Here is an 18,926-nt window from a genome sequence, read left to right as displayed (position 1 = left end):
CTCCTATCTCCAATTAACCACCAAAAAACCAGAAGTAGAGTTGTGACTCAAGTGGTAGAGTGTTAGCATTGAGCACAAAAGCTCAGGGACAGCACCCAGGCCCTAATTTCAAGGAACGCCACCCCCACCCCCACACACTCCAAAATAGTTTTAGTTTTAGTTTTCTTTTGCTTCATTATTATTATCATTATCCTTTGCAGTGCTGGAGATCCAATCTTTGTGTATGGTAGCAAGGCTGCCATTATTAAACTTCATTCCTAACATTTCATTATTAAATGAAGCAATAAAATATGTGGATGAATTAGTGTTTTCTCCAAGTGTAAAGCAAGGGTGGGGAAACTTTTCTCTGTGATTCGAATATTTTTAACTTTATTTATGGGCCACACAAAACTACCACTACAGACAGATGGCTGCTGGCAGCAGACAAGAGTGTCTGAGAAGAATGTGTATCTCTTCTGTCATGTAACAAGTGATCCCAGAGGCATTGAGGCCAGAATGGGAATTTGATAGACAAAGTATGTGCTGAAATCTGCTCAGGGCTTTTTATCACAGTGCTACCTCATAGATTTGCTAGACATGATAGGAATAGCTTATCACACCACACTCAAAATTTAATCTAGGAACATCTCTGCAGTGCCATCAACGTTAATTGACAGTTAAAACCTGATGGACGCACCATTTAAAAAATGGAAACCATTTGCTCCATTTTTTTTATTCTGTTCCCTGCCTCACAATTATCTGGATTACTTTACATGTTTATCTTTTCTAGATTATTTCTGTCGACTATTTTTGTCTGGATGTTTAAAACATCAGACTAGGTGATGAAAATCTGGACGCTTTCTACAGGTTTAAGTCTAACTAGCAAAGGGCTTTGAATGTGTGGTTTTGATTTCATTCTCTCTGCCAATTGAATATTTCTGAGTACAGGCAGTGTCAAAATTCAAAGCCACTATGAAAATGAAAGCAAGCGCTGGAGTATGTTTGAATTAAACCCTTAACTGAGAGACTAATTTGGAGGCTTTTGGTTCCTTAATAATGTGATTTTGACTTGGATATTTCATCAGAGACATCTGATGGAGCATGGATATTTTAGATTTCACAAACCATTTCCACATTATCTTCCTCTAGGAAGAGATGGGGAAGTGAACTGGACCACAAGCTTGATGCCAGATTGTCATTTTTTGATAGCAGAGGTTCATCTAAGATGATTTTCACCCTTGTTTGCCTAGCTCTAGGGCTAATAGATTTTGAGGCCAGTAAAAATGAACATGTATTTTCAAAGAATACAATAGCATGAAGTGCTTAAGAAAAAGTAGCACTTAAATAATTTAGCATGTACAGCGTGGTAACAGTATATATAAAGATGGTACCTAGATGCTAACAAGTTTTCCACTGCTGTGTGGATGAACACCTATTCACAAAACTTTGCTGGAGTTTCTAATGTCAATAAATCTTTTGCATATTAACATAAAATTTCTTTGTAATTGCTTCCTTGAAGGAGAAATAAAACCTAGAGTAGTTTCTCCTTAACACTATGTTTTAGAAGAAGTAAAAGTTATCGAGAAATAAGACCCTGCCCATGAAATCTATCACAGATCTCGTTTGATGGGTTTAATGTTGGCAGCAGAGAATTTAGTAACTTCCATACAGAAAAAAAAAAAAAACCTGAAGTCATTTCTGAATGCGAACCTGGTGTATAATTTCACATCTGGCAGCGTGGACTGTGAAAATACATAGCATTATAAATAATGCACTTTTAGGCTTCTCTTTTAACAACCATTGTCAGATACACATTTATACGGCCTCCTGGTTGCCCAGCACCTGCAATCAAAGTGGTAGCCAGCACTGAAATCACTTAGAAGCCTCCCTCCATCCGTCTCTTCATTATACAGTCTCAGTGTGAACCCCACTCATGCTAGTAATATTCCATTCCCCCAGTACCCACACCTCTGTGGTTCTTAACCTCTACCTTTATTCTCATCTCTCCTCTTCTTGGGCCTTACTTTTAGTGCTGGTGTCTAGAATTTTCCCAGCTCTACTCCTGGAGATTCATTGTTCTTTATAATGTCATCACTCTGTCTATTCTTATTAACCAAATCCATTCCTCAGTACCTTCCCATATTTCATACTTCTTAAACGATAACTTAAAAAAGACAAAAAAATCCAATACATTCTTCTCACCTTTCTTTTCCTATATGTTCTTCTCCCCTCCCTATTTTTAATTGTTATTATAAAGGTGATATGCAGAGGGGTTACAATTACATAAGTCAGGTAAAGAGTATACTTTTTGGAGGGACAAATGTCACTCCTTCTCTCTTTCTCTCCGTTTTTCCCTTTTGTCTTCACCTACAAGTCATACAGTTCATTTTCCACATAGTGTCTAGTGAGTACCACTGCTACATTTGGTGAACAAATGTAGCATACAAGTCACTTCTTTAAGTCTGTTTTCTTGTCTGTGATTGAGGGCAAATACTACATGTAGATGGTGCTAAAAATTAAACCAGCTAGCCTACCCTTGGTAGGAAGCATAACAGAGCTGGCTTCAACACACATTGATTACTACTCGGATCTACTCAGAAACACAAACACAAACAAAGAGGCAGTAATATAAATCCAAAGATCTATGCTTTCAGAGCGGGACTCAGATCCCTGCGTGCCACCACTTTTCAATGTGCTTTGCTATACACCTGTCCCAGGAGTATTAAATATCTATTAACAGAGCTATCAAAGGCACCGGTGTTCCTAGCTATTCTGTGGAACCCATGGGACTTGGATACAGAGATGTTTCTTCCCCCATGGAGGACAGAGCTTTTAATTCTTTCCTAGCAGCCGAACCAGAGGGAAAAAAACGTGAACGCCCTCCTCCCAGGTGGGAGTATCAGCAATAAAGTCAGAAGGACTGAGCACCCAGCCCAGCCACTGAACAAATCCTGCAGCCTCTAACACTAGAGCAGCGGCCTGGAAACCAGCCTAGGCCCAGGCCATAGGCGGGGCCTGGCCAGATGCCTATTGGGCGTGGCTTTAAACCTGAGAGAAGCCTGGCCTGGGCCGGTTGGGCGTGGCCTGGAGCCTGACAGGGGCGAGGCCTGAGCCGGTTGGGCAAGGCTTTGACCTTGAGAGGGCGTGGCTCTGATCCCATGGGGGGGGGGGGTCGTGGTCTGGGCCCCGTAGGACTCTGCTTTGAGCCTCTGTAAGGGGCATGGCTTGTGTCAGCTGGGCGTGGCCTAGGCCCTGGGGCGGGGAAATGCCTGGGAAGGGGCAAAGTGTGGCGGGAGGAGTGGGGAGGCGGAAAAGGCGGGGAAGTTGTCAGTGCCAACTTCCACCGAAGGCCGAGCTGCCAGTGGAAGCGAGGTCCCCGAGAGCCGGAGCAGGCGCAGGAGCTGAGGGACGGGTAGGAAAAGTGGGGTTCCCCGCCCGGGGGTTACATCGGAGCTGGCGGGGCGCTGTCTGCACGCAGCTGCCCCGAGGCCCGCGTGGAGAAGGGCGGCCCCGCCGCAGGCCGCCTTACTCGGACCTGGGAGGCCGGCCTGTGGTCTGGGGCGTCTTAGGGCAGCTGGGGAGGGGGGGGGTTCCCTGCCAGGGCTTCTTTAACAAGCTTTGACATGATAGCTACCCTCAGCCACAGGTAGCCACAGCCCTGCACTGCTGGTGACATTTGCCAAGACACCTCGGGCACAAGCAGGAGACAGGCACAGAGGAACGCTTACCTGTCGTGTGGCTGGCTACACTAGTCCATCCATTTCTAAGGGTTGAGTCATTCCTCCTCGGAAAGGATCGTCGCCCTCATAGTTACGGTCAGACAGAATGCACATCCGGAAGAAAAGAATCCCAGAACTTAGGACATCCACTTGACCTGTTACATTTTAGGTAGACAGAAGAGCTGTGTGACAGAACCCTAGAAATAACCAACCACCTGCAAAGAGGAATCTCGCTTCACTCTGCAAAGAAAACAGACCAACTTCCTGTCTGTAGGTCAGATAGCAGTTTAATTTCTGACATCAAATTGAGCACCAAACTGACAAAAGTCCCACTTGGTGAAATTGTGTTTTCACTTGTGGAAGTTAGGTCATGCTTGAGTGCTATCAAAGTTATCAAAGCATAGGTAATGTAGGCTTTTGGAATCAATATTGTTATTTCCTTCCATTGGTTTTAAACTGATTTTTTTTTTTTTAAAAAGGCCTGTATTTTTGACAGTAAATGAGCTGATGGCTAGGGATGATGTCCGACTCTAGTTTACTTTGTTCACTCTAGTTTACTTTGCTCTTTGGTCCTGGGTGGTGGTATTATGGTATCCATGAGAAAGGTAGAGCCGAGAAGGATTAAACCACACTGCTGGAAAGTTCAGAGGAGGAAAAAGTCTATACTTTTGTGACTCCAAAGTCTAGATTCATATCCCCTAGATTGGACATCATACATCATCCTCCCAAGTCCAGTAGGTATTAAAGGTTCCTCTTTTGAGGAAGTAAAAGTGATTGCTGCCTATAGAACCTTGGACTTGTAATGAATAGAGCCCGATACTAGTTCCAATTCCAGCTCTGTGACTTTGTATGAAGTACTTACATTGTTTAGGCTTGTGATGCTAATTGGTGTCTAGGTCTCTAATCAATCTGGTGATCTATGGATTTATGACAACAAAATCCTGATCATTACCACTAGCTGATATTTCTGGCAATGGTGTTGAAATTCTAATGTGGTCAGAAAGAGCTGGTTTATTCAATCAATACTTATAGGCTTTATGTCTAGTTACTCATGGGGGCTATAATAGAGAACAAGACCCATAAAGATACTAGTTTGTTGGAGTCTATATTCTGGTTGGTGGTAAAGGAACCAATAGACTAAGAGACAGCACAAATTACAAACAGGAGTTTGCGATCAAGAGAAATGAAAGGAAGCACTTTGGCTATGGTGATGTTGGGGCTTGACTAGTTTGAGTTCTGATTCGGAAGGGTATAAGGACTTCATGTTGGTTCACTAAGTCATGCCACTATGACTTAATGTGAAACCAATGTGATTTCAGTCAAGGAAACTGTTTGAAAGGGGCAGAGGAGTCGTGAAAAAAAAAATTGGTACATTCTAGAAATTTCCAGAAGGCTGGAATGGTTGGACTTAGGGTGATTGGTTGGAGAGGAAGTTGGAGCCCTGGTGTCACAAGGTCATACGAGGCTTCCTGCAGTGTGGTAAGGAGGACCAACCTCTCAAGGGTTTTAGACATGAAGATGGTAAGGTGAAAGCCCAAATAAAAGCTGAGGAAGGTTCAGGTGAAGGTAAGTGGCAGTGGAGAGGGAAAATACAGATTTCAAATCACTGTATCAGCAGCATCTTCTCAGTGCCTTGTGTAATATGGCACGCAACGCCCTTCATATATCCTGCCAGTCACTCCCTTCCTGCTCAATTTATTTTCCCTCCATATTGCTTATTCCCATGTGGCATAGTATGTTTTTAGTTTTAAATTGTTACTTACTCCATCCCATGAGAATATCTAGTACTTAAGAACTGGGATTTTTGCCTGTCTCTCTTACTGTTTATCCAGCAGAGTAGGCTCTTAGTGTTACATGTATTGAATGAACTGATTTATTGAGTGTTTTGGATTTCAATTCCACATAACTTGCTGATGGAGTGAATGTAGTAGTGAAAGCTGCTTTGCAGTTTTCTAACTTGAAAAGTGGGTCGTTATCAATGCCAGTTTTGAAGAAGGAGGAGGCTTGGGTATCAGGATAAGAGAGATAGGAAGTTCTATTTGACTCATGCTAAATCTGTGCTTACTGGATTACTTACTGTTGCTATATTTAAGATACCCTAAAATCTAGCAGACTAAGACACAAGCATTTATTATATCGTAGCTTCTGTGTGCCTACATTTTGGGTGTCAGTGGCTGGTATGATTCTGACTTAGAGTTTCTCATGAGATTGCAAATTAAGTACTGAAGAACTGGAGGCATGATGCAAATGGTAGAGCACCAGCCTAGCAACCATGAAGCCCTGAGTTCCAGACTTATGTACTGCCAAACCAAAAAGATCAAATTAGCTATTGGCCAAAGTGATAGTTCTTGGCAAGGCTTGGGAAATCTGTTGCTTAGTTCCTTCACATGGCTGTTGACAGACTCCAGCTGGTTGTTGGCTGAATATTGTTGTTCCTCACCACGTGGACCTCCTGCATGGTTGCACATGCTGTGGCTTTACCCAGAGTGAATGATCCAAGAGAGAAAGAAAAGCTCAGATGGAATCTGATCTCAGAAGTGGCATCCTGTCACTTCTTCCCATATGCTACTGGTCACACAGCCCAAATCTTGTTCAGTGTAGAAGAAAAGTATACAAGGGGGTAAAGGCCAGGAGGTAGGAGGTCATTGGAGACTGCCTGCTACAAGGTCTATGTGCTCTGATTTGAATCTAGTTTTTTTGCTCCAAAGGTTTACATTTATGTTTGCTCTTGATCCCTAATGAAAACCTATTGGGAAGTGACTATTGGAAAGCTTTAATTGGTGGGTCCTGGCAGGAGATAACTAGATCATAGGGATGCTGTCCTTAAAAGGGATTCCTAAGTGTCTCTTTGAACTGGGATTGATCCCAAAGGAGCAGGCCATATTAAAGCAAGACCACTGTACATGTTGCTCTTTGATGCACATACCATTTCCTTCTAACATACTCTCCTACTATCTGCTGGCTGGCTCTTGCCAGGCTCTGAATACCTAGGGCCACCTGACCTTGGACTTTCAGCCTCTGAAAGTAACTAAAATTCCTTGCTTTATGGAAAAAAAGTTTTAGGCATTTTGTTATGTCAACACAAAATGGACTAAGGGAGGTGTCCAAATGGAAAAGCCATTTGATTGTTGAGAATAGATTGAAGCTCACTGGAGGGGTCTGAGCTACAGATCACTATTTGAAAGTCATTAGTCAAGACTTTCACAAATGTATACGAGGACCTGGGGGAAAATACAGGTAGGCAAAGGAAGAGGACACAGTTTCAAGGAATCCAGCATTCAGAGGATAGTGGGGGAAGATCCAGAAAAAGAATAGCTGGTGAGGCAGGTGGAAAACCTCAACAGTGTGTAATAGGGAGGTAACAATGAAAAGTCAGTTCTCCCCGGAAAGTTTTGCCTTTTCCATGAAGCGCAGAAAAGACTTTGAATATGGCTGAAACGCACAGCATTTCTAGAAGAAAACAAATCAATTCATTTTGAAGTATTAATAGTTATGTTTTGAGACAGACTGGAGCAGAGAACAGAGTCACATATACCTAAACTGAACATTTAAGGTTGTGAGAAGTAGATGCCTGTGTACTTGGTGCCTTTCTGATCTGGGTTTCAGTCATGGGACCCTGAGATGATGGTGATCAATAACTCATGTGACTGGGTATCCGAGGTTTCTCTTGCAGTCAAGCTTGAGGACGAAAGGACGAGCTGGATAGTATAAAATGAGTTTGGCAGTGCCCACCCTTTCTTCTACATACTTTAAAGTATCATGTTAGGTTTTCCTCATTGTATCCATATACCTGGACAAACAACTTCAGGGAAAGAGTTATTTGGTTTCATAGTGTCAGAAGTTTCAGTCCAAGGTCAGCTAGATACATTGTTTAGGGCCTGAAGCTAGACAGAATATCCTGGCAGTAGGAATCTATAACAGAGGCTGATCACCTCCAGGAAGAGGAGAGGAGATGTCAAAGTTTATCTTTCTGTCCCTGGGAAGATTCACTTTCTCCAGTGAGGCTGTAGCTTTCAATAATGTCATAATATTATGAACCTGTAAAAGGATTCATCAATTGACTTCCCCAAAGCCCATCAACTAGCAAGCAAGCCTCCAACACATTAGCTGGGAAGGGGTGGTGGTGGTAATAGTTCATATTCAAACCATAACATGTGTTGACTAGTGTTAGTTATGTACCTCTTGTTCAATGACTTAACCCGGTAAATCAAACAGCAATGACACTGAAAACTCCTGGCAAAGCTCATGCTGCTTATTGATACAGACCCTTGTTGAATTTTTTTTTCATATATTAAATATTTTCTAGGTCTTGTTTCTTTTTAGCTGATCTTTCTTATATATTTCCAAAAGGCTAGGCCTTTCTAAGAAGACTTTTGTAGTAGAAGTCTCATTCATACACATCTACTTCCACTTTAAAAAAAAGAAAAAAGAAAATATGTGGTCATGTGTGGCCAGGCTGGATAAACTAAACCAGTGGTTCTGTTTTGATTTAGTTATGTCTGCCTAAATACAAATACCTCTGCCTTCTTGGGACAGAACTGTGTGGATTACCTATTCTTCGGTCCCCTTCTCGTGACGTATGGCCTTGTGCATGGTTTGCCAAGTGAAGTATAAATAGAATGAGATGTGCCCTCTCCAGGTGAACATTCTAGGAGCCAGTGAAGTCTTTATTACAGTCTCTTCCCTCTGTCACAGTGACCACCCAGATAGTGACATCTCTGTCAGCCTGGGTCAGAAAGTGGGGACAATAAGCAGAACCCCGTGCCTCCTTGTGTTAGACAGCTGAGATTTGGAGATTTTGTATTTATTGCAGCCTACCCACCTAATTTGCTAGAATCAGGGAGGTCTTCATCACATATATCCTGAGATTTGCAGACAGCTTGGGAACCTTGTGGGAGGTGCTGTACAGGGTTTGTCTTATGGCTAATGCTTGTTTTGTTGGTAGGAAGATGGCAGGTGCCCTGGTTCCCATAATGCTCTAGTGAATATCATAATGTTAATCAAAGGTGGCATGACTTACATCCTTAAGCTTGGCTGGTGTCTAAAGTGTTAAATGTATAAAGCCTCAATACCTGGAAGAGGTAGAAACAGAGGATCTCATTTTCAGTTTGGGGAAAAAAAAAACCAATTTATATGTTTTTAGGTTTTCAGCATACTGTCAAGACTTCCAATAGAGGGGACCCAGTATTCATGGGTGACTTGTATAGAGGTGATTCTCCCTGAGTGTAGTTTGCAGTAGACACTTTGCAGACATTATTTTTGTCACTAAAGGACCACTGAAATGAATTATCTGTACTTTTCATCGATGATGATTTTTTCTTCATGAAGCTTCAAATGGTATTTTAAGTATGACATCTTGGTTATCTTATTTCAGATCTAAGTGTATCAAACCCAGGTTTTGTTTTCAACATCCGGGAGGCAACATCCAAAGCTTGGACTCTGACTTAAGCAGAAGTGAAACAGGGAACATTTTGCTTTGGGCAGAGTCATGCTGTTTTCTGAAGGATGTTGGCTATAAACCCAGTGTCCCTAGAGGTTAACAATCAAAGTTCTCCCCCGTCCTACTCAGACGAGTGATATGATGATGATAAATTGCTTGGACATGACTGCTCCAAGCACTAGCGTGATGAATTATGTTGTTCAGAGCATGACCGAAGATTCTCTATTGTCAGTCTGCGGTGCTCAGTATTGACAATATTCATAAATAACCTTCTGCCAATTTTGGTTTCTGCTTTGCATATTAAATTCCCAGCTCTCTCAGGTCAGGGCTGTTGATTCTTAGTTATCTCTGTTTAATTCACTGAGTTCACTCAGACAGTCCTTTTGATTCTGTTTTTCTGCTTTTAAACATTAAATGGGTATCAGGTAAGCTTAATTGTGTATAGTAAACACTGTATTTCTACAGAGAAACTGTTAAAATAGTCATCATTAGTTCTTCTCATTAAACCTCCAATAATAAAAGCTTATTTTTCAATGGTATAATTGGGTAATTATTTGGTATTTGAAACGCATTTAGAACAGAAGATTGGTAAATATTGTTGTTAATTTAATGCTCTTTTGTGTAACCACAAGCCCCTGCGTTATTGTGTGCCAACAGAGATTTTTCTTGATATTGCATATTATCGCCAAAATTATAGATGCCTTGTCTTAGATGCTTTAAATATTTTTATGAACTCTCAGTTATCCCTTGCCTACATCTTCACATTTTTGCATGCCTCGTCTACTTCACTCCTCACATATCCAGAAAGTTAAATATTATCAGTCTTGTTCTCTGAAAGTTTGGAGGAAAGATAAAGCCCAACTCCAGTTCAAGGTTATTTCATATCATGTAATGGCTACACACATGTTTTTTGGATAGTTAACTTTTCGATAAGCTTTCTGATTTCTTTGGTTTAAGACTATGTACCCGGAGCTGTCACCTGATTGCCACCAAACTTGCTTGAAAAGGGTTAGGTTGAATTACGTATTCTTGGCCAGCCCTTCCTATTGATTCTTCACTCTATTTGTAGAGCCTAACCTCCCAGGTATAACTAAGGGCTATTTCTGTAGCTTACATTAGATGGCCTTCATTACTAACTATACGTGTTTGCTGGGCTCCCATAACAAAATGCCACAGGCTTGGGTGGCTTAAAAAGCAAAGATGAATTTTTTTCATAAGAGACTGGAAGTCCAAGGTCACTTTGTCAGCTGGGTTGGCTTCTGAAGCCTTTCTTCTTGGCTTGAAGGTGGCTCTCTGCTCTCTGTGTCCTCACATGCCTCTCCTCTGTGTTTATTTGTGTCTTACTCTCTTAAGGACGCCAGGCCTATGGGCTAAGTGTCACTCTCCTGACCTTTAACTACATTACTTCTACCAAGACCCCCTCTCCAAGTATAGCTACATTGAGGGTTTTGCAGGTTAGGGCTTTAATACATGACTATTACTAATAGTAGAAATGATCTCTGGAAATAACTGCTTTTGCAGGAATGTCCTTTGACTCTGAATTTTGAGCTGTAGTCATTGACTACAGGAATGTCTATACTCAAGTCAAGAACTCCTCCTTAGCATTATTAGTAACACAAATCGCCTTCATACTTAGGATTTAAGCATGCATATAATTAGATAAAAGCTAAGTGACATTACAAAATGAAGTAGATAGAATTTATTAAGCAGTTAACTAAAACGTATAACTAAGTACATCCAGTTATCTAAACTATAGCCATCAATCCAAATAGTTCTCTGACAATTTGCAAATTTTTTACCCCCCCCCCACCAAATTTTATCTCTAAATCAAAAGCTTGCTTTGATTGATATGTGTATTAAAGCTATCCAAAAAAAAAAAAAGTGAAAAGGAGAGTTGGGCATAGTGGCACACATCTACAATAATAGTTACTTAGGAGACAAAGAAGGATTATGGTCTAAGCTTAGCTTGGGGAAAAGCATGAGATACTGTTTAAAAACAAAACAAAACAAAAAAAACCCCAACAACTAAAAGCCAAAGGCCTGAGGGAATAACACAAGTGGTGGACCACTTGCCTTGCAAGAGTGAGTCCCTGAGTTCAATCCCCAGTACCACAAAGTGGGGAGGGCAAAAAGATAGAGCTAACTGTGGCCCCACCCCAGCCTGATCTTTTCTCTGTAAAGTAGCATCTCTGCCTATCTTGCCTCTACTCATTCTGTGTTATCAGCTGAAAATGTCTTAAGAAAGCCAAGTCTGAAGAGGGATGTGAGCCTGAGGAGCTAGCAAAGCTCTTACATTCAAAGAAACATTGGAAAATGGGAAAGAATAAAAGAGCAATTTCACCATTATCTGTCCACATCATGGATTCTGGAAAGCATTGTAGTGTTCCCGCAGCATAGAATCATAGGGGTTTTTTCATCCTTAAAAAAAAAATAAATCTTTTATAGTAAATTAGTAGCCAGAAATCCTTAGAGGATTGTTACATGGGCATGTAAGAGTATGTTAGTGATATTTAGGGTAATTGGTTGATGATTTTGAATAGGCTGTAGAATATTTTTTCCCTGAAAAAATTGTTTTAAATTGGAAGTTATTATTAAAGCTGAGTGATGGATATAGAAGGGTTCTTTATTCTATTCTGTCTACATTTGTGAAGTTTTGAAAATGTCTGTGTTGAAAAGTTTAAGTAAAAGAACTCTTTAAAAAAAGAGAGAGAAATGAATGATCTATGCAGCCTCCTGTGATGCAAAATTTGATATCTCAGGGCCTGATTAAGTTAGTTAAGTGTGCCTGTGTTAGACAATACACATGCAAGCAGAATATGATTTTAACTACCAGTGACTCCTTAGAAAAGTATTGTTGAAACCCTTATCCAAGAATGACTATAAGCCTATCCCAGTTTGGGTCTAGAATGTGCAACACTTTTTTAAATGTATTATTCTCTGGTATATGATACGTTTCTTACTTTCATCACCCAGTGGGTTTCTTTTTTATAACCAATTAGAGAGTTTCTGTATCTCAAAGGCTACAGCTTCCCTAAGATTAGGTGTTGACTTGGTTGGGAGCCTGCACATTTGTTGGTGCTGAAAACCAGAATTTAAGAAGAGATCTCTTGTCTCCCGTGTACCATGCCTGGATAATGCCTTTGCCCACTACTTGGCATAAAAACGTCCTCTGCTCTTTGTAAGGGGTATGCCCTGGTCTCACGATGGGCCCTGTCTTCTCCTCCCACTGGTAGTTCCTGCTAGCTTCTCCCAGCATCCACAGCTAGAATTGGAAGCTCCACAGATCTTTCCTTGTGAGTCTTACTAATGTTTTTGTGGAAGTGTCAGGATTGATAAACCTTTCCTTTTGCTTCTGCACTGCTTTGAATTCAGCCTATTATCTTTCAAAACAGCGCGTCTTGAAGGATGTTCCTCTGTGAACTAAATATTTTGTAGCTCTGGGGCTGGTGGCTCAATACCTGTAATCCTAGCTACTCAAGAGACTGAGATCTGAGGACCCAGGTTCAAAGCCAGCCTAGGCAGGAAAGTCTGTAAGACTCTTATCTCCAGTTAACCACCAGAAAACTGGAAGTGGTGCTGTGGCTCAACTAGTAGAGCACTTCCTTGAGCTGAAGAGCTCAGGGACAGCTCCTGAGCCCAGAGTTCAAGCCCCACAGCTGACAATATATATATGTGTGTGTGTGTGTGTGGTGTGTGTGTATGCACACATGCATGTGTGTGTGTGTGTGTGTGTGTGTGTGTGTGTGTTTGCAGCATATTTGATCTTCTGTGTGGAGATGCAGGGAGAAGGGTCTTGTCCACAGAGCTAACATTTCTCTTTTGATATTCTCCATTCCTCACAGTCTTTGCATTTTTGGCCCATCAGTATATATGAAGAGAGATCAGAATACCATAAGCTAAGAGTTTAAAGAATAAAATGTTCTCCATGGAAATTCTGGATAGATCAATTGAATTACATTTAATTATCAGCTTTGTACCATATATAAGAACATGTACATTTGCATTAGAGATGCTTCATGAGGTATAACCCCTGTTTTCACTGTATTTGATTCCGGTGCCCTGCATCTTGTGTATACATTTTTATAATTTGAGATGGGGAAGGGAAATAACAAAATGCTTAAATAAGGATACCGGCTGATCCATTGCAACAATGAGATGTACAAAACACTGTGTTGAAAACGAACTTTATAACTTTGGGGGAGGGGGAGGGAGGAGGTGAGGAGGTGGGGAGGGAAGGGATGATAGGGGAAAAACAAAGGAGGAGGTAACAATGCTCATAGGAAATGTACTCATTATCTTACTCATGTAACTGTAACCCCTCTGTACAGTATCTTTACAATAAAAAGATATAAAAAGAGATGCTTCATGAACATTTGCTATTACTAATTCTTGTTACGGTGAAGTCTAAAGGATTCATTTCTAAATTTCTTTGTTTACTGTTTTGCAATCAGAATTGCGAAAGATTTTTGTGTGGAATCTTAGTGATGTATTTTGTACTGGTATAGTAGTGTTTGTGTGAACCTGTTCCCATTTAATTTTTGTTCTCCTGTCAGCAATACAAGGGCCAAAATAAGCTTACATTAGTTATTCGTGTATAATATAATAATTTCCCAACATTTTTATTTTTATTGTTTCTGAGGCTGAGGGTTGCCCGGAGCTAGCACTCCCAACCTTTGACATGAGGGGAAGTTTCTTTTTCTTTTCTTTTTTTTTGGGCGGGGGGGGGGTGGTGGTAGTCCGGTTGTGGGGCCTGAACTCTGGGCCTGGGTGCTGTCCCTCAGCTCTTCAGCTCAAGGCTAGCGCTCTACCACTTGAGCCACAGTGCCACTTCCGGCATTTTTCTTTTTTGCTTATGTGGTGCTGAGGAATCGAACCCAGGGCCTCTGGCATGCAAGGCAAGCACTCTACCACTGAGCCACCTTCCCAGCCCAAAGGGAAGTTTCTTATATGTTGTTCTTATACCAAATTGATGTATTAACCTTTAGAGTTTTAGTCTATAGACATCAGAAGGCTTAATATATAGCTGTACTGTCTCTGATAATAATGTCTTGATCCATATTCTCTATAAATCGTATCATTTAAATAAGCATCATTTAAAATAGTATCAACAGTTACAGGATCAATGAAAAGGTCTGTGTGTTGAAACTGGGTAATATCTTTCTCTGCCTCACTAGAAGTCCAGATTGTATTTTAGATAAGTTGAGGGAGATGTTAGAAGTTAATTCTTTAACAGGCTGAAGAAATGAATGTATTACAGATACTGTAGAGACACCAACAGGCCCTTCAGTTTTCCCAAACTCTAAATGTAATTTGTCTCACTTCTGATTAGCTTCATTAATTCTTACATCATTTTGAGGAGTATTTGCTTTGCCTCCATACTTTCTTTGCTATTTGTAATTTAGCATTTGTTTTTAAACCAGTCTACTATGTAACTTCAACTATATCTTAAGCAACAGTGATGAAATCACAGACTTTAACATTCTTTGCTATTTTTCTGGTGCATATTAAAATATATAACTAAATACTAAAACATTTTGAGATGTCCATAAAATACCTAAACTGAGTTTGAATTGCTTACAGGATATATGTCAAACTTAAGAAATCATTGGAAAAACCAAGAAGATTATTATTTTTTAATTCCTTCACCACTCATTATAAATAATAAATTTTGGGAGCTGGGAATGTGGCTTAGTGGTAGAGTGCTTGCCTAGCATGCATGAAGCCCTGGGTTCAATTCCTTTGAACCACATAAACAGAAAAAGTTGGAAGTGGCAGTATGGCGCAAGTTGTCAAGTGCTAGCCTTGAGCAAAAGAAGAAGAAGAGGAAGAAGAAGGAGGAGGAGGAGGAGGAAGAGGAGGAGGAGGAGGAGGAAGAAGAGGAGGAGGAGGAGAAGGAGGAGGAGGAGAAGGAGGAGGAGGAGGAGGAAGAAGAAAATTTTCTGATTGTTGGCATAAAATTTTCAGAATAGTTTCTTAATTGTACTGTGATGATTAGAGACTGTAGAAATTGTCTGTGTGCTCATAGCTATACAGATATAGCTATTTATAGCTATACGGCTATAAACAGATAATGGGTTATTTTAGCTGTTATTCAGAAGTTGATCAACAGTTTTGTTTTCAGCTATTTCAGAATGAGTAAAGCCTTCACTATTTGATACTTAGCTCCCTACGTTGTTGTTATTTACAAGCACTATAAAGGATGATAATATATAATTAATGACCTGGAACTATGAAACATTTTTATTTCACTCATTTGTTAGTAATAAGCTGTTGTTTATCGTAAGTGGAGAGTAAGGTAAATACTATGATTTGGCTTATTTGTGTGTGCTTTGCTCATTGGAGAGAGCATATGCATAGAAGAAGACATCAGTCACCTTTGCATACATAACACAGGAATGAGCTATCTTTTATTCTACTGCGCCCATTTCCCCAGTCATGTGATATCTAAACAAAGGGAATGAAAACTTGCAGAAACTATGTAGCACCTGCTTTGACAGAGCCTTAGGGCCTGGTTCTGAAGATTCCTTGCTCATCATTTCATTGCTCTTCCTACTTTTGCTAATGGGAACACAAAGTTCCGTAGATGAAGTTTCTTGCTTAAAGACACTTTTAGCAGGTCAACTCGCTTTGTAATATTTTTTGCAATTGGGACTCTCAGCTCCTCTTCCACTTGAAAAAAAATACTGACATGTTACAAACAAACAAACATTATGTCATTCCATCTGTGTCTACTCTTCAGGTTTGAAATATAGCTTAAGTCAATGGTGTTAATTTTTGGTGACCCTCAATATATTTTATTGCCATTGGCTATCATTTATGTCAATAAAAATTAACTTATTAAATTAGTGATGAGGCCTATTGAAGAAGGAATTATTTCTGTTGCCTTTGGTATACTTGAGAGAGAATAAAACCTCTGTTAAGTTTTATTTAAACAGTGTCAAGGAATATCGTACATAGCCAGGTGCCAATGGCTCATGCCTGTAATCCTAGCTTCTCAGAAGTTTAGGACTTGAGGATTGTGGTGAAGCCAGCACAGGTAGGAAAATCAATGAAACTCTTATCTCTAATGAGCCATCTAAAAACTGAAATGGAGCTGTGGCTCAAGTGGTAGAGTGCTAGCCTTGAGCACAAATGCACAGAGCAGTGTCCAGGCCTTGAGTTCAAGCCTCAGGACTGGTATACACACATATACATACCCACACACACACACACATACACATACACAAAAGATAAGTCATGCATATTTTTTAATCTCATGGAAAGTATAAACGGGTTTGTACATTCCAAGTTGTGTGCGTGCGTGTGTGTGTGTGTGTGTGTGTGTGTGTGTGTGTGTGTGTGTGTGTGTGTGTGTGCTAATACTGGGGTTTTAACTCAGGGCCAAGACACTGTCCCTTAACTTTTGTGCTTAAGGCTGGGGCTCTACCACTTGAGCCACAGCTCTACTTCCAGAATTTTGGTGGTTGATATAGAGTTAAGAGTTGCATGGACTTTCCTAACCTTGCTGGCTTCAAACTGCAATCCTGATGTCTCAGCCTGCTTAGTAGTTAGGATTAGAGGCATGAACCACTGGTGTACCGCAAGTTCTTATTTTATAGTCTGTAACTTTGGCCAATCAAGTAAGAAAACCTCACCAGTCAATGCCATAAAAGCACATTTTTATATCATGATATAATGAAAAATGCATGAAATTAAGTTCCTATTATGAATAAACTAAGAGGTGAGAGTTGTACTTCGTGTAAACAGAAAGTCAACAGAGAAGCTAGGAAGTGCCACAAAGACTTCCCTTCTGAAGTTAAAAATACCTTCCAAAGGAAGGCCCACAAATTTTGTTCGTGTAACCGGTTTATATTGCTCTACAGCTTATTGCTGAAAGTAGCTCTGAGCACTTAAAGGACATATTTTTATTCTTGCTGCACTGATTTAAAAAGGGTTATTACTTCTCTTTAGAAACCACAGCCTTGAAGAAGTTCTGAGGTCTCGCAGGCCCAACCATCAGAGAAAGGGAACATGGGAGACCCCTATTCCTCAGAATGCTGTGATTTGCCATAACCAAGAAGGCAAGCCAGTCTTCACTAATGTAAGAATCATTGCCAGTTGTTGCTTGTACTGTTAAATGCTACCAGAGACTATATATTTCAAATCTGTAAACCTTCAGCAGCTCTGAATCCCAGGCCTTTTTTCCAGCCAAGTTAATTTATTCATCCATCCATAAACATGTAGAGAATGTCTGCTTTGGGCCAAGTGTGGTGCTAAATGCTGGCAATGACATTCTCACTTAAAACATTGAGCCGAGTAGAAGATTCTTTGTGAGTTATAATACTCTGTTTGCAATTCTCCTGTAACATCACAGAGAATGCTAGAAGAACAGAGGCCCCTCCAGTGAACACCGGATCCACCAGCTTCTGCAGCTTGTACCATTTGTCACTGGCACATGAGAGTCATTTTACGCTGTGGTTTCAACTACCTGAAGTGAATGAAGCAGACTTTCAGGGACTGGGCAGTGCTCTTCTGAACAAGAATGTCTTTGTTTCAGCCTCTTGATCTGATGCTGCTTAACGATGAAGAACAAGGTCCAGCTTTCAGGTTCTGTACTGAGGCTAGTAGAGGTCCCTTAGTTTATTTCTGTGTTGCTATTATGAAATGCCTGAGGCTGTGTAAGATATAAACAAAGAAAGTGTATTTGGCTCTTGCATGCCACCCCAGCCGCATCCTGCCATGGGAAAATAGTGGTATGTGTGGAAGGAACATTATTTCAGGTGATCAAAAGCAAATGCCAAGGGAGGAACCGAGCACACTCTAGTAAGAGGAACTATCCCGTCCTGTGAGACCCATCAGACCCCACAGAATGCCATTCATCCTCTCAAGAATGGTCATGACCCAGCTGCCTCCTACCATCTCGAACTCGCAGTTTTGGTACATCAAAAATTAAGCCTCATTTTGGGCTTTGAGAGGGACTATATACTTTCAGTCCATAGCCCTGCCCCTAGCTCCTTCTTGGGCCATGTCTATCTTGAGAGCTTTGAGGATCATTTCTCCCTCACAATCAGTAAATACAACAATGCCAGCCAGCTACTTATAAACCCAGTAACCTGCACTCAGTCTCTCTCACACACTTATTTTATGCTTACTTCGTGTAAGTCTTTACAATTCTTGAAATGTTTCTGGCTGGAGGTGTACATCAGTGGTAGAACATTTGCTACATGTGTGCAAAAAAAAAAAAGAAAAGAAAAAAGCTCTGCATTCCATCACCAGCACCAAACACACACACACACACACACACACAATATTCTTCAGGAAAACTCTACTTGGTATTCTTCCCCCTAGGTTATGTCTGTTACCTTAGAGGGCCTTGCATAATAAGAATATGTATTAAGATTATTTAATAATTTATTAAGACTATTACTAAGACTATTTCTTGTACTCCCCTATGTAATGTACATCATTTGTTATAAACCTGAGTAAATTGTCAACTCCTTGAAGATAGGGACCATTCCTGATATTGATTTCTCTATCACACAAAGAGCAACTGATCTAATTTATCACTCTTGTGGGAGTCCTTAGTGAACACATAAAAAGAAAAAAAAAAGCAACAGTGATGTCACTGTGATGTGATGTCTGGCGTCACACTTCAATTAAGGATTATAGGATGACCTGTGCAGAATACATTAGCCTTTTGAGAAGTTGAAATGTTTTGTTGCTGAGTTTCCTTTACTTTTTTTTTAAGCTCTCGGATCACAATAACTTGGCTCCATCACGATTAATCTTATATGGTAATGCAGTGACAA

The 18,926-nt window shown here is 40.5% G+C and overlaps 1 protein-coding gene across 2 annotated transcripts in view; it reads left to right on the top strand.

Annotated features, from left to right (window-relative positions):
* The first annotated feature begins 3,282 nt into the window (after positions 1–3,282).
* Positions 3,283–18,926, top strand: part of Pter (phosphotriesterase related) — a 66,761-nt gene continuing 51,117 nt past the window's right edge. Inside the window, exon 1 of one of the 2 annotated variants that reach the window (XM_042686292.1) lies at positions 3,283–3,391. The gene's annotated coding sequence lies outside the window, so the exon portion shown is untranslated. Of the gene's footprint in view, positions 3,392–17,199; positions 17,219–18,926 lie in introns of those variants that run through there. The other variant, XM_042686293.1, reaches the window with a different exon arrangement.

The sequence above is a fragment of the Dipodomys spectabilis genome, unplaced genomic scaffold, assembly GCF_019054845.1.
Source record: "Dipodomys spectabilis isolate Male_0828 unplaced genomic scaffold, ASM1905484v1 ptg000096l, whole genome shotgun sequence".
Taxonomy (NCBI): Eukaryota; Metazoa; Chordata; class Mammalia; order Rodentia; family Heteromyidae; genus Dipodomys; species Dipodomys spectabilis.
The sequence above is the reverse complement of the archived record's forward strand: the minus strand, read 5'-3'. Positions and strand labels throughout refer to the sequence as shown.